Here is a 26,981-nt window from a genome sequence, read left to right as displayed (position 1 = left end):
AAGAAACCCATATAACTTTTTTTTTTAAAGAGAAAAGGGAAGAAAGGAAGAAAGAAAAAAATAAAAGAATTTTGTAATTTAATTTTTTTTCTTCTTTCTCTGAAAGAAAATTCTAAAGACATATATAGGAAGGGATACAGGGAAAATATAAGGGGGAAGTAAATAGCGATGACATCATGGGGCTAAGTCACAGGGCTCAGTGAAGTGCATAGGCCCATCATGAGTCTTTGAAAACACCCAATGTAGAACATAAACAGACAAAATAAAGACACAAATACATACTGTATAACACTTAGTTTAAAACCCTACTAACTTCTCCCGCACTGCATGGTTGACCACTATAGAATAATGTGGTCTCATAAATACGTTTGGATCTTTCAATAAAGCATAATCAGATAAACTAAATAAAGGAGGCCTAACGCGACCCAGGAAAAACACATAGAGAATAAAGAAGCGTGAACCTTGGATCGAGCGTAACCTACCTATCAACATCTTTAAAGACTATTATGAGGAACGACACATATTATCACTCGAATAATAAAATAGGAAATTATTTTTTTTAAACAAAATCTAAATAGTACACCATTCCATCGTCAAAATTAGAAAACCATAAAACAAATTAAAAGATACAATATAACATCATAAAGGAAGAAATACAACTGGGAAAGATATTTGATCTATACTTGCTGTCTCAAACATAAAGAAAATATAGCATACACACAATATAACACCATTACATATAGCAAACACTGAGACCTAGGCGACTTATAGCAAAGGTTACAAAACATTTCAAGGGAATGAACTTCGAGCAAGGTGAGGGAAACCAGACTCGGACGAACAACCCTTTAGATAACACTATGGAAACATAAATACCCCATCAAAAATTCTAAAAACTAAATTTTTTATATAAAATTTTGTTTTAATAAAACGTAGAACACATCTGAGGGGGAAATACACAAATATAAAATACTTTTTATTTTTTTTTTGGAAATGGGGGCATCTGTCCGTTGCCCCCCCCCACTCCCAAAAAAGTGTGTGTGTGTGTGTGTGTTATTATACCCATTACATTACTTGCAAAATATATATGGTGCTGACATTTTCGGCAAGAGGGAGACCTACCGATATTCTGCATATAATTATTTTAATGTTTTTCAGAGCGAGAGTATTGGGGCCTGATCTGTTCAATATATTTCTCAACTGATACAGCAGGTATAATCAGAGGCGTAGCTGGGGGGGGGGGGAGTACATATGTCCCCGGGCGCCAAGGTACAGGGGCGCCAAAATGAGGCTTACAACGTTACATTATAATAAGTAAACAAGGGTAATATTCAAAAATGTGATTAAACGGGGAGGGGGCTGGGGCGCCAATTTTATAGTTCGTCCCCGGACGCAAAATATCATAGCTACGCCTCTGGGTATAATAGAGACCCTCCGCCCCCCCCCGAGTTTGCCACAGAGCGCTCGTGTAATATACGGTTTAATACAAAATACATGATTGTGGGCAGGAATATACAAATTTTGGTCGATATACATGATCGTTGGTATCTATTCAAACGAGGGCCATGAAATACATTAGCAAATTCCTACAGTATTTTAAGGCAGGCGATTACGAATTATTTAAACCACGTTTTTCATCTGTCACAGATTTTATAATCATTTTGAAGTGGCTGCTTTATCTCGAGGAAAACGAGCGGTAAGTGTTATACAAAACAAACTCTTAATAGCAATTTGATCACTTTTGCGTCATTTGACAGTAAGAATAGTAATAAATAGAGGATAATTTCTTTTCCTACGTTAGGCCTAATACCTGGTATGTTTTTTAGTGTGGTACACACACAAAAAACAACCCCAAAACAACACTAACAACATTTTAAAAAACCCACAAAAACGAGTGCCGTGCCGAAGCCACGGGCTAAAATGCTTTATTATCATTTTTTTTTATTTATAGCATCAATCACAAATTGAAATATATACAGTATTAGCGTTGGAAAAGAAAGTTTTCTTTTTGTTATATTTTTTTTTCTCACCCTAGCGAAACACTTTCTGCAAATGACCTTAATAAAGAAAAATAATAAATTAACCTAAACCACTTTGAATGTCGACCGTATCTTTTATTTACACGGCATCATGCGCGGAAGAAAATACCAACTGAACCGGGATTTCAGACAGCAGATGAATTGAAGTTGATTCATTGAACATCATTAGCAATTGTACAATCAAACAGATGCAACAATGAAAAGTGGAACTATGAAAAATCGAGAATGTTAGATTTGCGAAGGATTTATTCCGAATCATTGTCTGCTAATAGAGAATTCATGTCAGTTGCTGTGTCGGCGATGCCCACAGAGCGCGCCGTCCAAATGTGAAGTTGCGTTTTGCTGACAGACATAACACTGTGCTATAATTTATCTGATGGCATGTAAAGAAGCTACTTAAATTATAGTATTTAAAAGTTTCTTCATTTTGTAAGAGCTCAAGAAATTAATTCTGGTTTGAAAGACAAGATGACGGTAAAACTCACAAGACGTAGCTGTACAGTACCGTTGGTGTTGGAGACATCATAATAAAGGTAACTGCGTTAACTTCGCTTTTTGTTTGGTAATTTGTTGGATATTATCTTTTGCTGATCTTCTTTGAGCTTGGAGTAAATTTTACATTCTGAACATTTTTATTTGCACTTATCTGCTTAATATGTATTGCTGGGATATCATATAGAATATGAAGTAAGTATAATGGTACTATATTTTACATATTTGAATGATAAAAGACTGGTAAATGATATAATGATAAACTACAAAATAAATAATTTGCCCATTATCCCAAATATGTTAATTAAAACAAACATTGAATGTAAATTCAGATATAATGAGCAGTTGTAAGAAGTAAGAAATAACATTTTATCCATTGAACCTGTTATGTGTTATCATCATCAGTTTTAAAATAAACACATGGAGACAAGTTTGCTTAAATTCTAAAATTAACACACACACACACACACACACACACACACACACATGGTATTTTAATCTAATACAGAAATGGTGACATTGATATATGCAGACCAATAGTTTTTTTCTTCTACAGATATAAATTAAAAAGCCTAATTCTGAGAGTTTCACCTACAACATTCATGATGGGAAAGGGCCACTAATTAAGAGCTGACATATGTGGAAGAAAAATACCATCCATGTTGAAAAGGGCTAGAGGTAATGTGAGAAAACATAATTTATCAATCTTATTTAACATTATTGTTGATATTTTATCTCAACTGGTCAAAAGGCTAAGTGGGTTTATGTAATGGTCCAGAGTGTGTTATTTATTTCACATCCCCTTGTGTCTTTCAACAGTAAGAAATTAGCTACTTTGGAGTCCATAGTTCTGATCAATTTGTTTATATAAAACTTGGTTTTGGGCTTAAATCAACATCTTGGATAAATCTAATAATGAGCAAAATCCAAGTATATACATGTGATCATGTATAAGATTAGTTGAGTTTTTTAACCAGCCTAAAAGCCATACTTCCACAATATAGGCTAAAATCATTAAGTTGTCCTTGAAGTTTGATGAGTGTTAACCATTAATAATAATAAGGTGATCTTTCATCTGAGTATGTTACCACCGCATGCAATATTTATACATGTAGTGCAGTTTTTACTAAACGTAGAATACATGCTTATATAAATGAGATCTAGATTGAAGAAGTGAAGATGCATACAAATACATGAGGTTATAACCACTACTGCTGATTCAAGTTTGATCATGCTTGGTCATTGGGCTTATATAGTCAAGTTTCACAATGATGCTTATTATGAGTGTGATAAAGGTATGGTAGTGAAGTGACCTTGCATCTGATTGGCAGAGTTTCTTATGATTTACACAACAGTGTTTATGATCCAATTTAGACCTGACTTGTTTAATTATTTGCTTGTATGTCTGAGGCTATAAGCAAAATCTATGCATATAATGTGGTGGTTCTACATCTCACTAGCCATTCTTGCTACTGCTCTTAAAACTATTTCTCATTAATTTTATCAGACTTGGTGAATAGATTTATCTCATCAAGATATAGCAAAAGAGCAATTTTGTAAAAAAAATATTCATTCATATTAAACTCAAATTCTGCATCTGATTGGTTGACCTTGCAAATACTATAAGGGCTCTATTTCTGACAAAAAGATTATTTTGATCTAATGTAGCAGAAATGCTTATATGATCAAAACATTGAACATATTTGATGACAAATAAGAAATAGTTTTTCATGCAAATTTGATAAACATTGATAAATCGGTTCATATCATTAAAAGCTTGGAAGAGTTTGATTACATGCGAGACCATCACATATTAATCATTCTTTATTTAGATAATTATTTTTGTCAGGATTTAGTAAAATATGTAAAATCAATATGGACTGGTTTTGTTATGTACAGCAACACTAGTTGTTTACTGAGTACTGAGGGAATTGGAGTAAGGCAAGGGTACATTGCAGTAGGTAACCTGGTTGACTTGATAACAGGATTTTAACACAAACATTTTTATCAGGAGTCTAGCATGCTAACCATTGATTCACTGCAGATCCTGCCCCCATTAGTTACCTTTTAATACATAAAGCATTTGGGTTTTTTATGTCACAAATCCCATAGGGATTAAAATTAACATCATAGGTCTCACTGGATAGTTTCGTATTTTGACATCCCTCTAATTTTTAAGGTAGAAGGCATGAACCTAATTATCACAAGACTAGCATTTATAAATTTACACATAAGCTAAATCTATAATGTGGTTCAGATTTACTTTGAGTTAGGCATGGAAATAGGTTGGCTTGTTGGTGACTGCCTGTCACAGTTAGATGAGCATTGGAGATCATATGCGTAACTTAGTCTGCAAATGAGCTGCCGACTTTTATTTGTGTCTGCTACAGAGGTAAATATAAAAAAATCTTGATGGTAGAGGGGTGATGAAAAGTATGCTAATTTGTTATAGTACTAGTGAACTTTATTCATGCATAAGGCACATACTGATTCTTTTAGTTGCCTTGTCACAGAAAAATATTGAAAATAGCTATTTCTAGTAAAAAATGAATGTAAAATGTACCTGCATCCTTTGACCCTACCAGAACCAAACTAAAAGCTCAAATTTGTGCAGCTGCTTTTGCTCATCACAAACATAATTGGGAGTATAACTGCTAACCCTACCCTCTAGCACACATTTCATCCATTCATTGGATTAAAGTCGCGTGCACCTTTCGGTATGTGCGACTGTTTAGTTTGTACACGTTTGTGTACTTTTTGAATTTAGCGATTAACCGCTACTTATACAATGCCCCCAAGCAAGCAAGCCGAAGCCCAGGTGCCCCAAAAGGTCCCGCCCAGGCTCTCGTCGCTGCAACCTTCTCCATCGCTGTACTCCGTTGGTGGTCTGTTTCTGCATCCTGCATCTCCTTCTTCTCTCATTTCAGGCAGTAACCGAAGCACACCAGCAGCAGTATTATTAAATTTTCGTTGCAATCAATGCCCAGTTCCCTATATTTATTGGGCTATTCCTGTACTATCTTGCCAAACATGTGATTGTCACATACGCTTCAGATTTCCTGAGTTGTGAATTTTCCTATCTTTTGTAAGGTCTATTAAATTTTGTATACTTTGCGTACTTGAATTTTCCGAAAATTTTTTCACATCTAGTAGGATTTTAGTAGCCCTTTATTTTGTTTTGGAGATCTCAATTTGGTTAAGTATTTCGTACGTGTGGCTTTAAACCAATCAGTGTGTTTCAGGGCCAGTAAGTTGTTGGTCAAAAGAGGGCTTTCGTTTGTCAGAATGAAAGCCCTATGTGGTAAAATTTGTTTGTAAAAAAAAAAAAAAAAAAAAAAAAGAAAAGAAAAAAAAGGTGGGTAGGGAGTGTGTATGCTATATTTGTGTGATGGCTATAGACATTTTTGTTCGTTTTTCTGCTTTTCCCACATATCCCGACAACACACATTCACACTCACTTTCTCATTCACACTTATAAGTAGATGTGTGGGGGGGTGGCCTTATTTCTTTTGTTTGATTTCGGGAAGGCAATTCTTTTCATACTGGGGGGTGGGGGTGGTTTGATTATTTGAGGCATACTCTTTTCATTGTTTCTGCCTTCATTCCCCAAGGTCTGCAAGTGTCCTGTTCTTTCTTCTTTTACTGCCTTAGGACGTTTAACTTCATTCTGTGCCTTTTCCTGCTCTTCTTTATTTCAGCTCTTTCTGCCTTATCCCGTGTCCGTTTCTGTTTTGGTCTTCTCGTCCTTTTGATACTGCCATGTTCGCCGTGAGATGTTTTCTTCGAGGGAGGTGGTTTGATTGCCTTTGTTTCCCTTCGCTTTGACCACTTGGCTATTTACCTGTTATTTTTGTTTAGCTTAGCTATTTGTGATTTATTTTAATGTATATTTTTTTTATTTTTATTTTTTTATATTTTTGTTATTTTTTTTGATCCTACGGGACCTAGCATGCCGTTATAATTCCGAAACAGTGATTTTGTAATATTTTGTCCTTATCTGGTTTTTATTGTTCGGGTTATGATCGGCTGTGCCAGTCTGAGAACCCACGATACCGAGCCGGCCGTCACAATTCCCAAACAGTGATTTGTAATATTTTGACTGGTCTTTGATTTACTTTTTAATATTTTTTTTTAATTTTTTTAAATTTTTTTCCTTTTGTTCTTTTTTTTTTTTTTTTTTTGAACCTACGGGGCCTAGCACGCCGTTATAATTCCAAAACAGTGATTTTGTAATATTCGTCCTTATCTGGTTTTTATTGTTCGGGTTATGAGCGGCGGTGTCAGTCTGTGAACCCACTAGCCCGAGCCGGCCGTCACAATTCCCAAACAGTGATTTGTAATATTTTGATTGTTTTTTTTCTTTTTTGGTTCGATCTTTTAGGTTTATTGGTTTTAATTTCTTTACATGGTCTCTCTTTATACCCAACCCTTCATTCGGTTTAGATTTGTCCCCTTTTGCCTATTTTGTTAATGAATGTCATGATGTTATTATAGGTCATTCCTATGTTATTGTTTTTTGCCACAAGTAACTCCGGGTATGTCCACCGTTCTCCTATTTGTTCCTGTTGAGATTTTAGTTCGGCCCTTTCCTGGTTGTATTTGGGGCATATATTTATTAAGTGTGCGATTGTTTCTGGAGTTGGGCAGTAGGGGCAGTTTTCGGTTGGTCCCCTTTTTATGTGTTTCCCTGCGCATCCTGCCAATAGTGTTTTACCTGTTCTTATTCTATTTATTATTGTTATATCGTATGGATTTTTGAAGGTCGGACTTTCGACTTTTCTACTTACTTTTTTCATCATCGTGTGTATTAGACTGTTTGCATCCGATTTTTCCCATAGCTCTTGCCACATGTCATTGATCTTGTTCCGGATAATGCTATTGATTTCAGTGACGCAGTATGCTATATTTTGGGCTTTTGGTTCGTTTGTGGCGTTTTTTGCTTCTGCATCTGCTTTGTCATTGCCTGGGATTAGGATGTGAGAGGGCATCCATACGAATTCAACGTGTTTGTTGTTTTTTTCAATCTCTTTAAGTAGCGATCTTGCATGATTAATCATATTAGGTCTGCTCTTGGATTGGTCCGTTGCTAACGATTGTAGTACACTGTAAGAGTCGCTTAGAATGACTGCCTTAGTTGTGGGGTATGTTTTTACGTATGTTAATGCCATTAGTATTGCCATGAATTCTACCGTGTATATAGCGCATTGGTCTGGGAGTCTTTTTCCAACGGCGACATCTACATTTGGGATCACTATCCCTGCTGCAGTTTTATTTGGATTTTTGGTTTTTGATCCATCTGTGAAGATTTGCGTGTATGTCTCGTATTTGTTGTCAATGTACGTTAGTATTGATGCTCTTAGTCCTATCGGGTCATTTTGTTTTTGTCCTAGTTTACGTAAGCTAAGATCTATTTGTGGTGTGGGACAGGTCCACGGGGGGTCTGGGTAGTACCTTATTTTTGCTGGGTTGATATTTGCGATTTGAAATTTCCTTTTTAATTCTATAATTATTTTCCCACTAGGTATTTTTTTATTTTTTCCTTTTGTATCGAATGGTTTGTCGCATGCTAAGAGGGCTTGTAGCGTGAGGTGGTTGGGTTGGTGTATTGATATTCGAGTCAAGTATCGCAGCATCAATTCCTTCCGCCTTAGGTCTAGCGGGGGTTCTCCTACTATTATTAAGATATCTTGTGTGGGGGTACCATTTAGGACGCCGGTGCATACCCTTAACGCTTTTGATTGGACTGTGTCTAGTTTCTTTAGTAACGTGGCGTTCGCCGCTCCATATACCTGGCAACCGTAGTCCAATTTTGCTCTTATAAGTGCTCTATATAGGGTAACGAGTGTTTTTTGATCAGCCCCCCAATTCACCCCTCTGAGGTTTCTGAGGAGGTTGATGTCTCGTTTGCACTTCATTACGAGTTCTTGGATATGAGCTGCCCACGTGAGTTCGTGGTCGAATACCATACCTAGGAGTGTCGCTTGTTTTTCGAATTTGATGGGTACCCCCTTTAGGGTTAAGTTTGGAGTGGGTGGGGGGTGGCCACCTCCCAGATTGAAAACTATGCCTACTGTTTTTAGAGGTGACAATTTAAATCCCCATTTATCTGTCCAATTTCCTATATCGTTTAGTCCTTTTTGTAAGTGCTTGGTCGTTTCTCTGCTGGCCAGGTTGCCAGTTTTCCATACAGCGCTGTCATCGGCGAATTGGGATAAGTCAAGGTGGTTGGGTTTTACCGCTGTTTCCAGGTCGTTTATCATTATATTAAATAAAGTTGGGCTGATTACGCTTCCCTGTGGCGTGCCATTTTCCAGTTTGTATTGTTCGGAGTAGTCTTGTCCTAGTCTGACTTGTATCTTTCTATCGGTTAGGAAGTTAGCAATAAATTTGTATATATTGCCAGTTATTCCGTATGGTTTAAGTTTACTTATCAGTCCCTTAGTCCACATTAGATCATATGCTTTTTCCATGTCTAAGAAGATGGCTGTAACATATCTGGATTTTTTAAATTTTTCTCTAGATGCTAATTTGACAGCGGTTTCTAGTCTCATGAGTTGGTCTATTGTGCTTCGGTAGTTGCGAAACCCGCTCTGTGTATTAGCTAGTAGTCCTTTGCTTTCTAAATGGTATTTCAGCCTGTTGTTTACCATAGTTTCCATTATTTTACATATATTGTCTGTTAGTGATATGGGCCTGTATGATTTTATATCGCTTGAGGGTTTTCCAGGCTTAAGAATCGGGACCACTACTGCCTTTTTCCATCTTATAGGTATGGTACCGGTTTCCCATATTTTATTAATGAGGTTAAGTGCAATTGTGACAAGTTTTTTGGGTAGGTTCTTGTACATTTCATACCCCAAAGTATCCTCCCCGGGGGATGTGGTCTTTTTGCCGGCGAGGGCCTTTCTCCATTCGGCTTCTGTAAACGGAAGGTTTAGTGGGCCGTCATTATTTCCTGCTTCCTTTATGTTGTCAGAGTTGCTTTCCTCAAATTGCCTTTTATGATTTTTAAACTTATCCTCTAAGTTGGGATTGCTGCACATGTTGGCGAAATAGTTTGCGAATAATTCTGCCTTATGTTTGTTGTTTTGTCCAGGTATGTTGGGGGTTATTGATTTAGTTTTGCCTCTCATTTTTTTAATTCTTTACCACACCTCCTTCGATTTTGTGTTAATATCTAGTTTTGAGCAGAATTCTCCCCATGAGTTTTGTTTAGCTATCATAATAGTTTGTTTGGCAGTTTTTTCCTTTTCCTTGTAGTAGTTAAAGTCCCTATTATTTTTAGTTCTTTTGAATTTGTTTAGAGCTCTTTTTTCTCTTTAATTGCTATTTTACATTCATTATTCCACCAGGGCACCGTGGGTTTGGGTGCTACTCCTTTAGTTTTAGGAATTGTTTCTTGGACCATTGTGTTAATGGTTTCTATTAATTTGTCATTAAAGGTGTCAATGTCCCGGTGATATATGGTTTCTGGGTCGATTGAGTCACCTATCTGTTTGAACCTAATCCAGTTGGCCTGTTCGTATTTCCATCTTGGTGTGAAGGATGCTTTATTTTGAGGTATTCTAATTTGTATTTCTATATTTATAAGGTAATGGTCACTTCCCATAGGGTCGCTTTCATCAACTTGCCAATCAGAAATGCCTGCTAATCTTGGTGTGCATAGAGATAGGTCTATTGCTGATGTGTGGCCTGTTCTGTCATCTATCCGGGTGTGCATTCCGTTGTTTAGAAAAACTAAGTTGCATTTTTGTGCAAATTTTTCTACAATTTTTCCTTTAATGTCTGTCTTTTGACTCCCCCATAGTTCATTGTGCGCATTGAAGTCCCCGCATATTACCACCCATTCTCCACAGTCTTTAATCATTTTGATTGTTTCGTCTGCACTTAAATTGCGCTGCTCATTTGTTTCATAGAGGTTAACGATTAGTACCTGCTTAGTTTGAGCGGTTATTTTGACTATCTGTATTTCGAAGTCATTGGGCAGTCTACTATCTGTTAATTTATGCATTTCTGATGCAATTCCATCTCTAACAAAGGTTGCTAACCCCCCTCCTCTTGCTGTGGGGGATCGATGCTTTAGGTATTTGGTGTTGTAGCCTATGATGTTTGGGATACGTGAGGTATCATTTAGGTGGGTTTCCTGTATGCATATAACATCTGGTTTTCTTTCCTGTTCAAGTATTTTGTTATTTAGTTGGTCAGCGTGGGCCCTAAGGCCGCGTGCATTCCATTGCCATATTTTGATTTCTGCTCTGGAATCCATCTCTAGTGCAAAAAGTCTTAATAGTTTGTTTAATTTACTGTTGTGTTCGTTTTATGCGTGTTTCCTACCAGTGACGGTGCTACCTATTTATTTTGTTTTTGGTACCCTGATTTTTGTTTTGGCCTGCTTATAGTTTACCCCATGGGAGATCATATATTCGACTAATAGGGCTTCTCTAAGAGCCCTGGGGCATTCTGCGTGGTTTGGTTTGTGGTTACCACTACAGTTAGCGCAGTGCTGATTGGTGGCGCTACATGTTTTCCGGTCTGGGTGGTGAAGACCACATTGATTGCACCGGAATAGGTTTCCGCAACTCTTAGAGTAATGCCCCCAATTTTTGCAGTTGCCACAGAACCGTGGTTTGTTTTTGAAAGCAAAAATTTTTTTAGCCTCGAGTTTTTCGGCTATTTTGATAGTTTCTGGGGTGGCGCCCTTTAAAAAGAGCACCACTGCAGTGCTATCCTTTCCCCTTCTTGTTTTTAGGCGGATTGCTTTCTCTACTTCCTGTCCTTTACTCCTTATGTAGTCTACTATTTCATTGGTTTTATTTTGAGTTGATACGTATATGACTCCTTTGTTGTGTGTTTTTGGGGGGTTTGGGTCTATGTGTTGTTTTGTTCTGTTGTGTCTAGTGACCTGAACATTTATTTGGCCTATTCTTTCAATTTCCATATATTTGGCAATCTGTTGTTCAGTGGTGCATTTGATTATCAGCAAGTCGTCTCTAGTGCTTTTAAGCGTGAATTCTCCTTGGTGATGTTTGTTCAATTGCCATGCTATGGTTTTAAAGGCTAACTTCGTTATTTTGGAATTTACTCCCTTGACGAAGAGAGTCAGTTCAGCGGGGTGTTTCTTGTTTTGGATATTTTGCAGACTGGTCTTTTTTCCCCTGGTGTTTGTCTCTTTAGCTGACTTTGTTTCGTTGTCCATAACCGGCTTGCTGGGTCTTGTATTCTGACAGTTAGTGTGTTCCTTATTCTTTCTAACTGGTATTTGGGATTTGGTTTTCCTATTATTCTTACCTTTTGTTGAGTCGTGTGTGACTGCTTTATTTGTGGTAGGGTGAGGGCGTTCTGTTTCATCTAGTAGGTTCTCAGTTTGAGTCCCCTGGCTGCTAGTGTTTTTAACCAGCGTGGTCTGGGTTGTTTTTGTGCTTGTTGAGTATTGTTCCTCAGTTTGGGTACTCATGTCGGATGTAGTTTTGCGGTTACTCGGTAGATTGTCCACATTCTCGTTTACGCTTGGTGACAGGTAGAGTCTACTCATCGAGTCAGTTGGGGTCGAGTTGAAAATTGGCGTTAAGAACTGTATCTGTCGTTTTTCTCTTAGGGGGGATGAGACTGCTTCGGAGTAAGTTTGCCTTAGTTTATCTGCCTTTAGGTTGACCAGGCAGCTGAGATAACTATTTGATGATGTGACATTAATTTTGTTGTTATCCATCTTGAGTTTCCTTATTTGATGTAAGATATATATGACGGGATATTTCTTTAGTTTTAATCCTGGGTTTGTTTTGATTTCTTGCAATTTATTTGAGTTTAATTCTAGCTTAAAGCTATCTTAACTATACTTTATTCTACTTAGTACTATGAAAAAGCAACAGCTGTAAGGGGATATGCAAATAGCTTTTATTCTGATTTGTGTAATTAATTATTATGTTACTATTATCCAATTTAAACTTATTGAAAATTATTTTCTAGCCAAATGGTCAGAGTAAAAGGTTTTACTTACCCCGATCCAATTTTCTTTTTAAGATCTTTAGAGTTTTTAAATACAGCCTTCTAATTATACAAGTTTCATTACATTGGTCAATAATTAGTCACATGTGATGACACTTGTAACTAATCAAACCACAGCAACTGAGAGCAGACTAAGCACTGATATTTATATGGTACAGTGGCAATATACAGTCTGTCTGCCGCAACACATGAAACAAACTGGACAAATCTGAAAGCCTTGAATTTGACTTTATTTATCTGTATGGTAGAACAGAACCTGAGTTGAAAAGCTTTTAAAGAAAGACCTTGATATCAAACCTAATAATAACTGCAGGAGTTATATTATGGATAATTAACCATTCTCTCAGTTTCAAACTGGGCATTCCATCCCATGGGGTTCTAAATGTAAACCAAGTGTAACTGATATCCTAATGAACTGTAAAGACCATAGCAGCACAACAGCAGGGGACCAGCTATGTCCAGATCCAGAAATCATAGACCAGTTTCAAACTGATGATGAACCACATAAAAATTATACATCTGCTAGAACTTATGTTATGAAGATAACTTAAATTGCATTATTATTAATCCTCCTCCTCACATTCATCATAATTGAGATGCATCATATATGTTTTATTGTAAAATAGTTTATGCAACATAATTCAGTGAAGACCTTTGCTGCCAATTTACCAGTGAACCATTTGTTTCAATGAACATATTTTATGTTGTAACAAGGAGCATCATTTAAACATTATGATACACTTATCATACCTGTATATGAAATCTTAATACTAACACCTATAATACTACTAATAAAAACACCTGCATTGATAATTTGATTATGTTCAATTGGACTTGTATCTAAATGATCACCAGCTGTATGAAAAGACATATTTTAATATATAGATATTGGATGGAATACTAGTTACCACAATTGAATAGTCATATGATAAATGATATATTATTTTAAACAATTTATATTTGCAGTGAAACATACTTTTACATTATTTTCACTTAAATTTCATTTATAGAGCAGTATACTCTGCATTCATTAAATTACTGAAATGGTTAATAATACAACAACAAATACTGCAACTTCCAGAATCACAAAAATCAAAAGATATAAACAAAAACTTCCCTACATGTATCAACAGTTGTCACTTAATAGACAGAACTCTGAAGATTTAGAATAGGATGTTAACAAATTAGGTATTCAAGTTAAAAAGAAAAAAATACCAAGTAAGCTTACTACCAAAAAATCAAACAATAACAGTGAATTTTAGTACATTCCCAGGAAACAGAATATATGATTTTTCTTAACTTGATCTGATACATCTTAAATCTATAGAAAATGATTCATATTGTATGACTAAAATATTATGTAAACAAAAATTCCATCACTTTTTTCAGATGCAACATGCATACCCCAACCCATCCTTCTTGATCATAAAGTATACCAGCATTCCACTATAAGATGGGGAGCTGTAGTGGCTCAGTGGTTAGCTTTCTGGACCTGTGAAATAAGGTAGGTTCAAATTCTACCATCAGACCAACCTGGGTTAGCTACCATGGTGTGTCCTTGGGCAAGGCACTATACTTAAAGTGCCTTGGCACTAAATAACTTACTTGTGTTGGTTTACCATAAAAGGCCAAACCAAACACAAAAAAACAACAACTTTAAAATATGAGTTTTGTCAATACTAAGTAATTGAAAATCATACTGAAGAAATGTTTTTGTTAATACAGTTTAATGGATCTAAAAAATCTCTTTCTTCTGCAGGAGTTTAAAATGTTAAATTAAAAAGGTCATGGTACACATTGCTTTGTTCGTACACATCAGGCTCCGTAACCCATATCCAACTAAAAATTTTAGTAGAGTCTGAATAAAACATATTTTAATCTGGATGATAATATTCTTTCTCCATTCATATATTACACCACCAAGATTGATCCAAATAAGATTACATTTTACTATAACACTGAGGATGAGTATGCCTCTTAACAACTGACAAATGTGGAGAGAATGGAGTTAAACTGAACTTTGATTTCTTTTCAACCATAGCACAAGATGATCATTTATTATGAAAAAACCTGAATAAAGTTGGAGTTCATAACCATGACAGTCTTGATACAATATAAATTCAATATATTATTGTTGTCTTGAGGTATAGTTCTGTATATTACAATCTCACACAAGATCAGGGTATATTTTAGTACCATACAGTTAATTCGGGATTGTATTAATACCTATTCTGGTGAATGAACATTAAATAAGATTTACTATTTTGGAACCAGTTGCAATAAAGTTTACTAAACAAGAGAAAATATGACTTTACTATAATATCTAAAATGTAAAATCTGCAAACAGAATACTTGCTTGACTTTACACTTCAATTATATCATAATATTTATTTGAAATGAATTTATACAAATGGCATTAAATTGGGTTTCAGGCTGGTAATGACAGTGGTAGTAGTGAACAGGGACGGTCTAGGGACTAGGGAACTTCCATGTTAAAAAGGGTATATCCACTCTGGAGACTATGTAATTTAACATGGGAGAAAAAAAAATATCCATTCTAGGGACAAGGGGAATTTAACATGGGAGAAAGAAAAAAAAACTATTCACTCTAGGGACAAGGGAAATTGAATATGGGGAATAAATCGTGGGACTGTCTTGGGACTAGGGGAAATGGAACAGGGTCGGGACCCTATTTTAATAAGGTCCCGACCTGATGGGTCTATGAAAATGGAACAGGCGAAAATTGAAACAGGGAGGGGTCTCTATTTTTTTATTATTTTTTTAAACAAAAAAATAAAAAAAGGGGTAGGCAATTGAAAGTCAAGATCTTTTCGAGAGATAGGAATGGCCCTGAAAAGGGCCTTTGGTTTTATGTTAATATACCCTTAACATAAAGGGCATCTGTGACATCTTCTTCTTGACCTTAGGCTGCGCCTGACTGCAAGACCATAGATTAAGACTCTTTTGAGGCATCCTTGATGCTCCACATAAGATTCTTCGCATCCACAGGCTGGTGTCTGTCCTGTGGATAACTGTCCAGTTGGATCGGACATACATTGATATGTCCGTCTGGAACATCATCGAAGACACAAGCGTTGAAGATTGTACATCGGTCCACATGTTGGGGTGCTGAGTAACAGGTGAATGAATGCAGTGAACTGTACTTATTTATAGGGGGAGGAAGGATTGAAACGGATTGAGTTTGTTGACCAATCCAAACACGCGTTACAAAATTCAGTCAGCCCACGTCCAATCCGAAGAGAGCAGTCTGTGACGTCACATAGTCTATATAGATTCGCTAGCGCCTGTGCGCAGTCAATCTAAGCGACAGTTTTTCAACATGACGGAAACTCAGAAAATGATCAGTTTGGGTGCACTGATGGTGGAGACTACCCAAGGGAACCCAGACTTACTTTCAGAAGAGGTGAATTGGGATTTTGTGGATTTTTTTACCTTGCAAGAATTTGTTCCTGAACCTTCGTCACCTTCTCCTTCATTACCGCACATGGAAAATTTTAGACAGAGACAGAAAGAAGAATTGGAGAAATTCATACAACAGCAAAAGGAAGCGGAACAAGCTTTTCTCCTACAGCAACAGCAGCAAGAAGAAGAGGTAAGAAAACAACAACAACAATAATACGCAGCAGCAAAGAAACAAGGGTGTCAAAATCAAACGGTCACGGTACTGTTAGACATTTTAGCGGAGTTAAGAAGTCTGAAACAAATGTATCAGACTTCTTTATTACGGCCGAAGAGAATACGACCTTCCCAAGCTAGACACTCTAACCCTGTGACTACGCCTACTGCACCACCCTTAGTGATTTCAACAAAATCATCATCAACAGTACGCAGTCCAGAAGTAGGCCTTGGCCATGGCAAAGGCTTAAGACAGTTAAAGTTGATTGTTTAAACTCACCCCTTACACCAAAAAAGGCCCTTTTCAGGGCCATCCACGTCTCTCGAAAAGAGATAGACTTTCAATTGCCAATAACTAAAAAAAAAACATTTTACCCAATAGTACCTGTCTGTGTATGAGTGTGCGTGAGTGTAGGTTCTTATTTTAAAATCAAAACCCAAAGACACTTACCTTTTATAATTAATTTATTCTTTTATAAATATTTACAATTCACAATTCACAACAGAGCACTTTAAAAAGTTCATAGACTTATTCTGTCTCATTGTTCACTCTCTGTTTTTTTAAATTTCTTCACCGTCATAGTCTTTTCCTCCTCTTCCTCCTCACTTTCTTCCCTTCTTTTCTTCTCCTGTTTCTTTTTCTTCACCTGTCTGTTTTCTTCCTCTTCTTCTTCCTCTTCCTCTGAAGAATCCCTCTCTTCTTCTGACTCCTCTTGTTTCTTTTTTGGGCAGTCTGGTGACCAATGTCCTTTTTCTTGACAATAATAACAGGTATCTTGACTTTTGTCTCTTCTAACCCCTTTTTTTTCTTTTTTGACGGTCTGGACACTCTGAAGACCAGTGCCCTTTCTTCTGACAGATATAGCAAGTATCTTGACTTTTATCTTGAAAGGAAGGAGAGTAGTCCCTCGGCTGGTCTGAAGAGAATTTTCTAATGACCCCTCGCAAAGCTCTGATGAAACGTTCGATCCTGGTAGTCTCTTCCATCGTTGTGCTCAGTTTGAGAGTGAAATGAATAGTGAAAGGACAAGACACATACCCTTTATATACGCTGGTCTGCTATGACTATAAATTAATCCATGGTGTTTAAACTTTAGTCATTTGACTTTTTGCTATCGAGATGAAATGATCCAATTCATTTGAGAAGAAAGAAGAAGAAAGTAAGAGGCAGAAACGTGATCTATCGCCTCGTACTAGGGCTGAAGTCTTGGCACAAATTCATGCCAGTGATTTTGAAGAGGACATGAGTGAATCAGAATCCAAACCCTCTAAACAAAGTTTACCACCCTTAGTCAACCCTGAAAAGTACTATGACAATCGAGAGAAGGAAAAGCGTCCCTCTAGAAAATTTAGAACTACGGCTTACAAATACACAGTGAAGTTTAAAGATTTCAAGTCTGAATTACTGTTAGAGAAAGCAGAAGGGTTCATCACCGACATGTGGGATTCTTTGCTCACCACACTCAAGCGACAATGTCAACCCAAAGAAGATGATCGCTTGAGACTTTCCATACAACATGACGGCTTGAAATCCCCTGTTTGGATCGAGTTTAGCAGCCCTGCAGAATTGACCACTTCCAAAGTCATGGACAAGATTCAACACGTGCAACAATCTAATGACCAGTTTGACATCACCGATGGAAAAGCCACACTGGACATGACCCACGTCTCTCCTCCTCAAGGGACCGGACAATGCAGAAAGACCTTATTGGTCAACAACCTTCGCATTACCAAAACAAGTCTTGTCCAAATTAACAATTTTCAAGACCACATGTGTTTAGCCCGAGCCATCGTGGTGGGATGAACCTATGCCGACAAGAACGACACGGTAGAATGGAAAAGAGCCTGGGAGAACATTCGAAAATCGAACCGAGCCAAACAACGAAATGAAGCAGAACTTCTGTTACAGCAAGCATGCCTGTCCAAAGACACATCCTGTGGCATTCCTGAGATGCAAAAATTGCAAGATGCCCTAGCTCCACGATACACCTTGAAAGTGCACCCTCAAGAAGTGCGCGAGTCTCTGTTGTTTCGAGGGAAAGACTTTAAGGATGGAAAATACATTCACCTCTATCATCACGATGACCATTTCGATACCATTACCACTATCACTGGATTCCTGGGATACAAATATTACTGTGAGAAATGTGACTTATGATGGTTATAATAATCGAGAGCAACACAAACATTGTGGATCGAAATGCTCAGGATGTTTGGCCTCTCAACCCTGTCTGAGCGAAGGGCAAGAACCAGTGCATTGTCCTGCTTGTCTGCGCACATTTGTCAGCCCTGCCTGTTACCAACAACATCTGAAGATGCAAAGTTCACAGAAGAAATGTGCTTGTCAACTCCTGAGATTGTGCCCAATGTGTGGACAAGGTCTATGTATCAACAGTACCAAGGCACACGTATGTTCAGGAAAGAAAAAATGTCACATTTGTCACTGCATCGTGGACTTGGAACACCAATGCTACATGCAAAAATACCAATCCCAACCAGAGAAAGAGGATGGTCACAAGAAGAAGAAAGGCAATTTCATCTTTTTTGATTTCGAATGCATGCAAGAGACCGGTATTCACATTCCTAATTTCTGCGTGGCTCATCGAGCGTGCGAGAAGTGATTCAAGAACCTATCTTGAGTTATTGCCCTCACTGCAGTAAGATTCCTGGAGGGCGTGAAAAAATCTTTCAAGGACCGAACACACTAGCCGATTTCACACAATGGGTCTTAGACCCCATCGACAAGACGTGGAGCCAAGAGGACATCGAACATTATTATGGAGATTGTCATCACCATGCCACGGTGATGGCTCACAATTTCTCCGGATACGATGGACAGTTTCTTTTGAGATGTTATACGGAACGTGGCATCGAGCATCCTAAAATCACTTTGAACGGAGCCAAAATCATTTTCATGCAAGTGGGACAAGTGCAGTTTAAAGATTCGATGAGCTACTTAGCCATGCCTTTGAGTCGAATGCCTAAAATGTTTGGAATGACAGAAATGGCTAAAGGGTAATTTCCACACTTTTTCAATACAGAAGCCAATCAACACGCCGTTCTACCCCATTTGCCTCAGGCTCACTATTACGACCCTGACAACATGCGTACCGAACGAGAAACTTTCTACGCTTGGTACCAGGCTCACGCCTCCGACCCTTTCGACTTTCAGGAAGAAATGCTAAAGTATCGTCGTTCCGACATGGACATTTTACGGCGATGCTGTGGAAAATTTCGAGAACTGTTCATGGAACACGGAGGGGTTGATCATTTAAAAGAGGCTTGCACCATTGCCAAAGCGTGTTCCTTAGTCTACCGACAACGATTCATGCTTGAAAACACTGTGGCTGTCATCAGTCCTCAAACGACCAACTATGTCAAACGTCAATACTCAGTCAAAGCCCCATGCTGGTTGCATTACTTGTGCGACAAGGAAGACAAATGGATTCAGCATGCCCGCAACGGACAGGGCGAAAAGATCATCGGAATGCATTCGGTCGATGGCGGGGACTTAGAAAACCCCAAGATCATGTACGAGTTTAACGGTTGCTTATTTCACGGATGTCCCGTCTGTTACCCTGACCGCGGCACTAAAAATCAGTTCTTACAACGAACCATGGAAGACTTGTACCAGGCCATTTGTCAGCCACGCCTAAAGTTAGAACAGGAAGGATACCAAGTGGTGGAAATGTGGAACACAAATACAATCACCGTTTGAACACCGATCCCGAGTTTAAACGCCTCATGGAAAGTTACCAGTTCATGGACCCCCTGAACCCAAGTGATAGTTTGTACGGAGGAAGGACCAATGCCACCTGTTTGCTGTACCAATCTGACGAAGAGAAAGGAGAAGAAATCAAATACTTGGACGTGTGTTCACTGTATCCCTACGTGTGCAAATATTGTTGCTTTCCTGCAGGGCACCCACAATTGTTCACCGAACACATCGACCTAAAAAACATTCGACAATACGAAGGCTTGATCAAGTGCAAAGTTTTGCCTCCCACGAACCTATACCATCCCGTCTTACCTCGCCATTGCCAAGGCAAACTTATGTTTCCTTTGTGCCGTACTTGTGCTGAAACGTGCAACCAAGATCAACCTTGTCATCACACCCAGGAAGAACGGGCCTTGACGGGGACATGGGTCAGCGTAGAATTGTTCAAAGCTCTGAACATGGGATACCAACTGTTAGAAGTGTACGAAATTTGCCACTTTCCCAAGACACAATAATTCCACAAGGGTGACCCCATGCAGAAAGGCATTTTCGCAGACTACGTGGATGCCTTTTTGAAACTGAGCAAGAAGCCAGTGGCTATCTGTCCTGGTGTCACACTCCCGAAGACCAAAAGACATTCAGAGAGAAATTCTGGGCACAAGAAGGCATTACTTTAGATCACATTGAGAAAAACGAAGGCAGGCGATCGTTTGCCAAAGTGATGTTAAATTGCTTGTGGGGTAAAATGGCACAATGACCGTGTTTACCCAAGACGGAGTATTTGACCGAACCTTCCCGCTACTTTCAGATGATTCACGACAAAGCCAAATTCATGAAACACGTGGACGTCGTTCGTGAGGATTTGATCTTGGTGAATTACGAAGAAGATCTGAACTTTGTAGAAGATGACCCCTTTGGAAATGTCATCATTGCAGCTTACATGACAGCTCATGCTCGCTTAAAATTGTACGAAGCTTTAGAACTGTTAGGGGAACGTGTCTTGTACTTTGACATGGACAGTTGTATTTATATCGATCACTCGAGTCAACAGCACCCTGACATCGAAGGAGACCGTTTAGGAGCCTGGACAGACAAGCACCCCGATGACAAGATTCTAAGTTTCGTCAGTGGCGGTCCCAAAAATTACGGCTACGAATACTGGGACAAACAAGGAGAAGTGCACACGAAGTGTAAAGTGAAAGGACTTACTCTGAATTATCGTACCAGTCGAGTGGTCAACTTTGGCGTATTGAAATAAGCCTTGCAGTCTAGAGAAAATGACCACCTATCAACCCAACAAGATTGTACGTTTACCCACACACCACATCGTCAGTCGACCCTTGGAAAAAGTCTATCAAATCGTGTAGCAGAAGCGAGTGCGGCTTCCCACCCACTTTACTTTGCCGTATGGACATGTCGGTATAAAACATTGGTTGTAAGAAGATAGCCACCCACCAGAAGGATGACTTCGCCACAGCAAGAATCGAGTGAGAAATCCAGTGAGAACTCCAAGTTCAAACCCTACCATTTTCCAGTCTTCTTACCTAACTATTGTGATTGTGCCCGTCGATTGGACACGTTTCAAAAATGGCCTACGGATAGGGAAGGATTACCTTCTTCGTATGTTTTAGCTAGAACAGGATTTGTCTACTTCGGACCTGAGTCAGGATTGGGATACGAAGTACAGTGTTTCGCTTGCGGACTGAAGTTACGAATGGATCTATGTATCTACAAAGATTCAGCTATTCTGGAACATACTCGATGGTCTCCGCACTGCCCTTACCTTTCAATGGCCTTTCCACCCATTAAACTACGGTACAATTATGACGGTACCTTAGATACGGTACCTTCCAAAACTAGACGTAAACACATTGCATCCTATTTCATTGTTGTTTCTTTTCCACATAATAGCTTATTTTTTATAAAATGTTAAACTTTACTAATCTTTTTTCAAGATCACTTTAGTTTGCAAAAATATATCTTGTCATTTATTGGCATTCTACATTGAATTTTGTAAACTAGCTATAAACCTGACCTAATTACTCAACTTAACTGCTGACAGAAACAGTCTACAGTAAATGTATTTCATTTCTATAGCTCGATGGATAAACATTACATCTTTTAAAGCTGTGCACAGAATAGGCCGACATATCACGAGTCAGGAAAACATGGGGGTGGTATCCCCTGTGTCCAAAATTAATATCATTTTGAATAGAATATTCTAGTGACATTGCCTCTTTTCAAATGGTAAGCATTGCTTTTTTTTTTATTTTCGTCAATCTGTCAAATTCGGTATGCATTTTGCTTTAATATTTGAGATGGAAACCTTAGGTGCATAGAAATGTCAGACAGCATTGTACATCATGGATGGTGTCCAACATACTTTTATGATCATAAAACAAAATCCCATTTTTTAGTTATGGCCACTGATTTAAAAAATATTCATCCAAGCTAAATATAATAATAATAATAATGAGGACTTTGTTTAGCGCCTAATCTTTAGAAGCTCTAAGCGCTTTGCAACATTAGACAACATAAAAACATACACAATGATATGATTACAAAAACAAACACCATGAAATTAGAAAACATAAAAAAAACATGCTGAGAATATTTAAGGTAGTTAACATTATTAAGTCATTAAGTTTGTTTTTGTAGTCAGAATAAGTAGTTTTGAGAGCACTCTTGAATGGGATCACTGCGTCTTTGTGTCTAAGTTCAGTGGGCAATTCATTCCATGTTGCTGGGCCCTGGTATGCAAAAGAATGCTGTCCATGTGACTGTTTTCATAGTGAGAATAATGAGTATATGATTGTCGGAAGAGGAGTGTAAGTATCTTGCTTGTGTGTACACATAGGTGAGGTCGGATAGGTATGTTGGACTAGAGTCTGTCAGTGAAACGTAGCACAGAGAACTAATGTTGTGTTTGATTCTGGATCAAATGGATAGCCAGTGTTGGGTACAGAGCAGCGGGGAGGTGTGCTCTGATTGTGGTACTCTAAGTATGATCCAAGCAGCTATGTTTTGAACTTTTTGAAGTCTCTGCAGTAGATAATTAAGATGAACCAGACAGAATTGAGTTACCATAGTCCAGTCTTGAAAGCAGTAATGAACACACAAGTGTTTTAGTGGCATCAACTGAAAGATATCTGAGAATGGAGCTGATGCGTCTCAGCTCAAGATATGCAGCCTTGCATATGTTCATGACATGTTGGTGCAGTGTGAGAGTACTGTCCAGAGTAACACCTAGGTTTTGTACTGATTGTGTGAATTTAATGTTGGTGTTGCTGATATTTATTGTGTGAGGTAAAGGATGTGAATGAGAAAGTCTTTGTGTTGTAATCAGAATGGCCTCAGTTTTATCATCATTCATCTGCAGCTTGTTACAAGTCATCCATGATTTCACATCAGAAATGCACATCTCTACACCTTGGATGGTAGCATCAACTTCAGTTGGGTGGCTAGATTTGTATATTTGGGTGTCATCAGCGTACAATTGGTGAGACACTGGATGATGATCTATGACACTTGAAAGCAGCTGAGTGTATAGAGTGTAGAGAACAGGTCCAAGAACAGACCCCTGTGCAACACCACAACATAGATCAACTGGGCTGGAGTGTAATCTATTTGCAGACACAATTTGTGTCCTGTGGCAAGGGCGATATGCAGATTGTACATTGCTAAAAAGACTGTTTGAATTCAGACAAGATGCAAGCTGGGATTGAACAACCTTTTGTAAGATTTTTTATATGAATTAGAGATTAGAAACCGGGCAGTAGTTCTTTAAATCCTTATGGTGTAGTGTTAGTTTCTTCAGCAGAGGTTTTACAATGGGAGTTTTGAAAAATGATGGAAATTATGCTGATGAGAGAGAGGTATTAATAACATCAGTTAGTGAAGGCAATACTGGATCTAAGCACTCAAGCAGCAGTAATGTTGGAATTGGATCAAGTTCACATGACTTTGGTGCACTCTAGGATGATTATTTAAAGATGAAAATCTCAAGTGGAAACCTTTCTGGTCAGCCATCTCATCCAAAACCTCCTGAAATGGAGAGTATTTTGCAGACTCCAAGATTTCCTCTTATCCTGCTGGTATGTTCTATTTAGTTTATCTGGTCTCTTTTTATTTTTTATCAATTGCTTTTATACCATGCCACAATTGGAAATTCTTTATCAAAAGTATGTATAAATTTCATCATTTTTCTGTCTGTTTAATAAGATGTGTTTAAGAGTACTTACTTACTCATGATGCTGTATATATAAGATTAGATGTTTTGTTAAAAAAGAATGCATTTTGTGATATATGTATCACTGCTTTATATACAGTGGTCATTGCAACCAGTATGCATTTTGTTTACATGCCAAAAAATCCAGTCTGATTTCTTTGTTTCTTTTTTACTGCAATTAAGGAGTAGTGATAATCTTTATACTCTTAGCTGCATCCAGAAGGACAACACCATCACCATCCCCATCCACTCTGGAGTGGAGAATATAAAGTTTTCTCTCTGCCAGTTCCTCTGCAAGTAGTAAGTATTGAGGATGGAAAAAAAATGTACATTATAGAATAATGAAACAAATACTACAGGTGTTGACTTTTATATAATCTCTTATTTCATTTACAGCTCTCTAAATACGAGTAGGTCAATTATACACTGTATTTATGAATTTAATTCTCATCTAAGGTAGTAGAACTGTTTTATGTTTGACAAAATGTTGGGTAATTTGTGGCCATACACTAAAAACACATTTTGTAGCATTTAAAAATGCTTATGTTCAATGCACGTAAAACTCATTGGTTTGTTGTCACTTCAGTTGATAATAGTCTTGTCATCTTGTAGACATTTTGAATGTTAGTGTTCAATGCTAAGGTCGTATACATTGATTCAACATCAAAATTTGTTTGCAAAATGGAAGATTATGACATGAAAGCACAAGCTCTTGTAGCTTAGATACTGTTATTTCAGAACATTGTGAGATGCTAATTAATTAAATTATAGGTCATAAAACATGCTGTTCAAGACTTATTTGTGCAAATAAACAATGAATTGTTTTTCATTGATGTGTCGACTGTTCATCATTCCATTGGTTTTTTTATTTTTCTTTCTGATGTATACCATTGTCTTGTGTAAGTCAGACTCCTAAACCATCTACATTGAATGCAGACTTTACAGACACCAGCAGTGAAACAACATATCCAGGGAATACAAAAATAAAGGATTATAGGGAAAAGTTTTCATATAAACTGTACAAAAACCATGTATTTCATTTCATAAATATATTTCATTGTTAAACCCATGTTCACTGTACAGATCTTTTTTAAGGAGTTTATAATAATGATCTTGATCTTTCAAAACTAATTTCATCACAAATCTGTTACAGATTTCCAGTTCAATGTACTTATGAAACTGGACACAAATATTGAGAATTTGTTGGAGCAGCTGGCCCTCCAAGTTCATACACAAGGCCCAGACACAGAATATAGAGAAGAAATTCTTGCAGTGCCATGTGATTCAGTGGAGGAACTAGAGGGCCTTTGCCAGAGGTTGGAGGAGAATCCCAAACTCTCCAAGAAGATGGTAAATTGGGGCTTTATTTTCTATTTAAAAAAACTGTTATAACCTTTATTTGCTGTTGTGAACCTCAATATGCATTATGCAAGTTCTGCAGTGCCTGTATAATTATTTTTGGGGGTGGGGTGAACATGTAGTGGTCGGCTGTTTTGTCTTACGGATGTAGGCCAAAACATGTTTAGAGATGAACATGTAACAGGTATTTTACTACATATACACTATTACATATTATATGGCTACTTTAATTCAATCCTTGAGTGAATGTCATTTATGAAGTTAATAGATTCACGGTGGTTAATTTGGTTTATAATTGCTATTAGTACATTGTGTTGCGTAGTTAATGTTATCAAATTTTTTTCAAGTTAGAGAAATTAAATTTGCTTGCAAAACCATGGCAAAAAATAACTATATACAAGCATATTTTGTCACATCGATCATGAAATACTACTACTAATAATAATATCAAAATCAAAAAATAGTAATATTATTATTATTATTATTTTCAGATATGCTACTTGAGCCCCCTTGGCAGGTTTACAATTGGGGATAGTGTCTGCAGGATGATGAAAAAGCTTAAAACAAAAAGACTGGCCAGAGTATAGTCCAAAGGGACGTAAAGGGAAAAAAGCATTTCAAGAGCTTGTGATATGTCAGGTTTTGATAAGTAAGTATGGCTTGATTTAAATTGTGTTTTTCATGTGACTTGCCAGAGATTTTTAAATGAATTGATAAAGTAACTTGAGACACATTTCAAAGTACATGTTTTAAAAATATTCCATTGATTATTGCTGGCATTTAGAAAAATGCAATGCATCCTTTGTTGTGAAACTTATTTTAAAACATTGTATTACTCATGCAGAAGCCTGCTTGAAAACTAATGGCAAAGCAAAGGCAAATGGAATGGAAGAGACCATATCAGAGACCCTGAAATATGCACCCAACCAACGCAGAATGATAAAAAACAAGGTAATCCAAATGACTCTTATTTCATCAATATTGGATTCAGTTTCGTCTTTTAAAGCATAGTATTTGCAAAGCGGATGCATTTCTAAACTGATAACAAAATCAGCTTATCCTATTGCCCAGGACTATCAGAGCTAGAGTCCAGCTAACTACAATATGCATATATCTTGTCTGATCGGACAAGTGCCTCCATTTGGAAATTTTATTCACATGAAATATTTGGATGAAATAAATTCATCTTTGTGCAAATTGATTGCACCATCCACTTGCCAGAAATGACAAGTAAGTGCAAAGTTATCTTGTATCATGGCTTAACGATAGTAAGGGAAGCACAAGTGCAGTGAAGAAAATTTCATACATTCTTATAATGCTGATTAACATGACTTCTGCATATGTAACTAGTGCTGAGATGATATGACTTTATTTAAGCATTACAATTTTGTTTTAATTTGCAGGTGCCTGAGCAGAAGAAGTAATAGATAAACTTTACAGTGGAGTTGGAGACTGATTCTGATTCATAATCTTAATTAAATCTAGAAAATAAACATTAAAGTCATATTAA

The 26,981-nt window shown here is 37.4% G+C and overlaps 1 protein-coding gene and 1 long non-coding RNA gene across 4 annotated transcripts in view; both read left to right on the top strand.

Annotated features, from left to right (window-relative positions):
- LOC149789638 (uncharacterized) overlaps positions 1-26,981 on the top strand; it is a 138,029-nt gene that overhangs the window by 55,541 nt on the left and 55,507 nt on the right. The gene's annotated exons all lie outside the window — the stretch shown is intronic.
- On the top strand, positions 1,865-26,981 carry LOC149789639 (uncharacterized). Of its 3 annotated transcripts, none has more exons than XR_016423688.1 (5): positions 1,865-2,569; positions 3,085-3,206; positions 13,920-14,034; positions 26,316-26,422; positions 26,875-26,981. It is a non-coding gene; the product is annotated as an uncharacterized LOC149789639 (long non-coding RNA). The 3 variants fall into 3 exon arrangements; XR_016423686.1 differs by lacking the exons at positions 1,865-2,569; positions 3,085-3,206; positions 13,920-14,034 and adding exons at positions 24,182-24,412; positions 25,266-25,462; positions 25,963-26,120; XR_016423687.1 differs by lacking the exons at positions 1,865-2,569; positions 3,085-3,206; positions 13,920-14,034; positions 26,316-26,422; positions 26,875-26,981 and adding exons at positions 24,181-24,412; positions 25,266-25,462; positions 25,963-26,295.

The sequence above is a fragment of the Sinohyriopsis cumingii genome, chromosome 10 (genome assembly GCF_028554795.1).
Source record: "Sinohyriopsis cumingii isolate HCF-2022 chromosome 10, ASM2855479v2, whole genome shotgun sequence".
In the NCBI taxonomy this organism is placed as follows: domain Eukaryota; kingdom Metazoa; phylum Mollusca; class Bivalvia; order Unionida; family Unionidae; genus Sinohyriopsis; species Sinohyriopsis cumingii.
The sequence above is the reverse complement of the archived record's forward strand: the minus strand, read 5'-3'. Positions and strand labels throughout refer to the sequence as shown.